Raw genomic sequence first — 4,928 nt, 5'->3', positions numbered from 1 at the left:
CATCTTATCCAAATATACATGTGTATTCACTCTTAATGAGTTTTGCTACATAAACTTACCCATATAACACATAGATATCTATATCATATGCCAAAATGTCATGAACACTTGCTTTTATCTTCAAAATCCATATTGTACCATGCGTGTACACTATTTATTGAGATGTCACAATCACTGGGTACAAGTTTCTATGTACGTTTCTTGGTGCACAAGTATTACACCGTTAAGATGTTTCAACTAACCTTTTAAGCAGCCAATTGATTTTAAAACTCATCAGGAGTCTCAATTATATCCAATATGTAAAAAATCATAACCTATTCAAAATCCGAATATGTATACAATGATCACATTGTTCTCGAGAACTTACTTTACATGACCTACATAATTTAATCCTTTGAAACTTTCATGTAAACTCTTAGTATCAAGTGATACATAACATTCATAAGACGAATATCAATTTTCTCTTTATATTACCAAACTAATAAAATATTGGAAAGTTAATGCATCCACCACTGGAGAATACGTTTCTTGATAATCAATCATATGTCTTTGTGAAAATTCTTGTGCCACCAATTTTGACTTATATCACTTAATTTGATTTTCACATGATTCGCATAAAAGACACATTTGTATCCAACATATTTTACAACTTCGGTTGTATAGACTGTTGGTCTAGAAACTTTCCATTTCATTAGGGAACTAAACTCTGCCTTATTTGCGTCTTTCTATTTTGGCCAATTATTTCTTAATATTCATTCATAGGCAGATCTTAAATCTTGATCCTTATCATTTAATCATTTTAAGCGCTACATTATATACAAAAGTATAACGACGTCGATTTTTATTTCGATTCCATACATATCTTAGACATGATATAACTTATCGAGATCTCTTTATTTTCAGGTACCTGAGGTTCTTCTTGAACCATCATGTCTATTGTCTCTTCAGGAGATCTTATTACTATAACCTCGACTTGACCATCTTAATTACTTGCTCCAATTTTCGAGGAATTTTATTATTGGAATCAATTAGTCTACCACGCTTTAGGCGTGTAATAGACTTATTACAAAAATATGTGGTTGTCCTCTTGGGACACAAATATAACTGGAGCATAAGCAGTTGATTATGTGACTAACTTAGTCACTCTATTTAGGTCAGTGAATTTGTCTGGTAATTTCTTCTTTAATATTGGTAAATGAATTATACTTTAAACTTCTAGTTCATAGTTTATAGTCTGAGGATCAAGATGACATGATAATTCATTTCACTTTTCACTTTCCAACAGCTTGTTATCTCCCCTAATATTGGGAACATTCATTCATTAAAGTGAAAACCAATGAGGCATAAACGAATTTCTCACTAATGGCTTTAAGTATTTAATCATAGACGATTATTTATACCCAACATATTTTCAAACTTTTTAGAAGTCCCATTTTTGTGCGGTGTGGTGGATGAGTTTCAATATATGTCGCACAACAAAAATCTTCAATGAGACATCTTTGGTTCCTAACCAAAAACCAACTGTAAGGGGAGAACTATAACTTATTGGCTTGATGTGAATTGATGGTACTATATTATAAAATTGCATGTACCTAAATGAACTTTTGCTCCTCTCATGATCATTAGCTTTGTAACCAATAGTAGACGTTTAGTGATCATCTCAACAATAACACTTATTCCAATGATCGTTAATAACTTGGGAATCAAATTCACTATTATCAAATAAATATACTAATCTGGATTAATATGCTTGCTATCACATTAGCTAAGCCACAATCACACAAGCTTCAGGTTGTGGATTTGATAACCATTTAGACGATACATCGATTTAAAACACTAAATGGTACCACGTTGGGATATGCATATCCTTTAATCGCTTCCAGAATATTTAGGTATACACACCCTCGTTTATTTTGCAAATATATAATTTCCCTTGAGAGCAAAACATTACATGCTAATTATTATCTTGATTCTTCATTATGTTTCACATCATCATTGACTCGGTGTGGTCTAACCGGTCATGCCAACTAATTAAATAATCACGATACATAAACTTCTGGTTTATAATCGTATATGTTTTAGTTGTAATCGTGTTTGTTCAATACACAATAGGAAGTATGAGAGAATAATGTAATATTATTTCAATATTCATGGTATAACATGTTTCCCATGTTTTATGTTCGTATAATCACTCCCTAAGTGTGCCACTTTTTTTGGTCAATTTCAATATTAAAATGGTTGTCAACATGAGGATTATTACAATTTCCTCAGTTACCATGATCATGACCTTTATAACGATCATTGTATAGTCATTTCACTATTAACATGGTTGGTCTTATTACATGATCATCATAACAATTTCCCCAATTAAAATCATCACGAACTTTACACCAATTATTATATCGTCACATTCTATTCAAGGAATAGATTATACCCATACAACATTCATGGTGGCAGCATTACAATTTTCTTAGTTATGCATATGATCATAACCTTTGAATTGATCATTATATCATCACATTCACAACAGGGAATGGATTAGAACCATAGAACTTTCATGCTTGTTGTTTCAAACTTTATATATATTCTTTAACAATCTTGGTACTTCAATATCATATATGACATTTGACGATAGAAATTGTTTTGCTCAATGGATTATGATATATATTTTTCTCATCACATGATATAAATCGAGATGTAGTTATATAACCGAGACATTTATACTTAGCGGTTTAAACTCTTACAGGCTTTGATAAACTCATAATAAGCTTTGAGAAGTTAGACACTCCTGGTGTCTTTTTATATAAACATTGATAGCTTGTGATCATATACCACAACCCTGGTCACTTTGATGTCCCCTTCCAAATTTATAACATATGAAACATAATATATACTGCATGACTATATAACATGTCACCAAATATATAGGTTATATATATATATATATATATATATATGTATTTGCCACTCTACTTTTAAACATAAACAAGTTCCAATGACGTTTTAATATTATATAAATGACACTTTCTTTTAAATACAGAGGAGTGTCTTTTTAATAAACAATATCTTTACCCTAAAGCATTTCATGTATTTAGATATTATGCAATTCATATATAAACAGTTTTGATAAAATACACAAATATACAAATATCATAGTAAAGTAAAAAAAAACTAATAAAACCAATTTAGTTAAAACTATTTTATAAGTAATCACTGAAAATCAATTGATTTAAAATAATATGATTTATACTTTCATTTGAAGAAACATCAACAATAACAACAAAAAAAAACCGTAACTTCTGCTCTTTTGATAAGATGTCTTGATCCATAAAAAAAAAGAATAAAAGAAATACTTGATTTTCGGTGACTAATACTTTAGGTTTAGTACTCATGATACATACTGTAATTTAAGGAGTCATGTAGCTATAATTTATGGAGTCATATGCATTTATTTTAATATAAGTAATAACGAAGAATTCAGAATAATTATATTAATGACTAATAATGAAATTGGATACTAAAGGGTGTATAATGAACAAATATTATAAATAAATTGGTGTACTATGAATGTCTCATTTTTTTCAAAATTTAATACAAAATACCTAAGAGTTAATTTTAATTATTAAAGTTCCAAATACTTACAAATTTGGAAAACACTCAGACACCCAAGTTTGAAACGACATCCTGATGTGCGAAACAATCGTAACCGTTAATGGAGTTGTTCATAGCTATGGCATATAATATGATAGATAACAATAATTTATTACCTTTTTTTTTCTAACCATAGCATGTTTCAATTAATTTATGACCCTTTTTAATAATAGCATGTTTATAGTTGTGGCTTTATAGCACTGCCCATGTGGCTACCGAGATAGAACAAACAAAAAAAAATTGTTGGTCGAAAACCCTACTCACCGATCATCTAATAGACCATATGAATTTTAACCAAGATTTATAATTCAAAGCTCATATACTGATGTAAGATATCAATTTGAATCACTAATCAATTTAAAATATTAAAGCTAAAAGAAACTTAAGTCTATAATTGTTTGATTAATCAAGGTGGGTTGTTGCTTCCACACACCCGATTGGTAAAAACCCATATCTTCTAACGAATGTTACTAGTAACCAATTAAATCATTTGATAAGTTTTAGGGTCAGTTAATAAAAGAACGGGTTGCTATGTAAATATATAAGAAAAAAAACTTTTTCTAGGTAAATCAATGTAAGTAAAAGCTTTACCATATTTGGTTTCAGCCGTAGCCATGAGAACTCAAAACCTTTTTCAAGTAAATACGAATTATAAAGGTAAATAAAAAGCTTACGAGAGAGATGCTGGAGGAGCCGAGAAGGGATGGTAGGTTTTTTCATAAACTAACGACAAGAAACCCATGCAGAATATGACGGTAATGGAAACGGTGTCTGATTGTCTACCGTGTGTCGTTGTGATCTTCAACCTTAATAGGGTGGAGTCTGCTCAAGAAATAAATGTTTTCAAGAAAGCACTTTCGTGCTAATAACGTGTTGTGAAACAATGACCTACTAGCAATGTAAAGAGAGGAATGAGAAAATGGAAGATGAATTTCTTATTGATATAAAATACGGATCACACGTGCCTCTATTTATAGGCTTACAAGATGTGAGTTAAGTATATGACAAGATGGGAGTTAAGTACATGAAGAGTACAAATGGATGGTCATCCAATAAATAGATATTAATTCATAACAGAAACCGCATAATACAATGTAAGTAATGGTAAACACATCTGTATTATCTCTATTATTACCTTATAAAGCATCACTTATCGGTAAAGATGTAATTTCAGGTAAATTGGAAGACGCTTGTTACAACTTCCGAAACATATGGTGTGAGTGCTATATGCAATAGTTTTTAATTTGCTCCCATTTAATAAACTTATCATCATTACA

This window comes from Helianthus annuus, chromosome 2 (assembly GCF_002127325.2).
Source record: "Helianthus annuus cultivar XRQ/B chromosome 2, HanXRQr2.0-SUNRISE, whole genome shotgun sequence".
Classification (NCBI taxonomy): domain Eukaryota; kingdom Viridiplantae; phylum Streptophyta; class Magnoliopsida; order Asterales; family Asteraceae; genus Helianthus; species Helianthus annuus.
Note: the sequence above shows the minus strand (reverse complement) of the source record.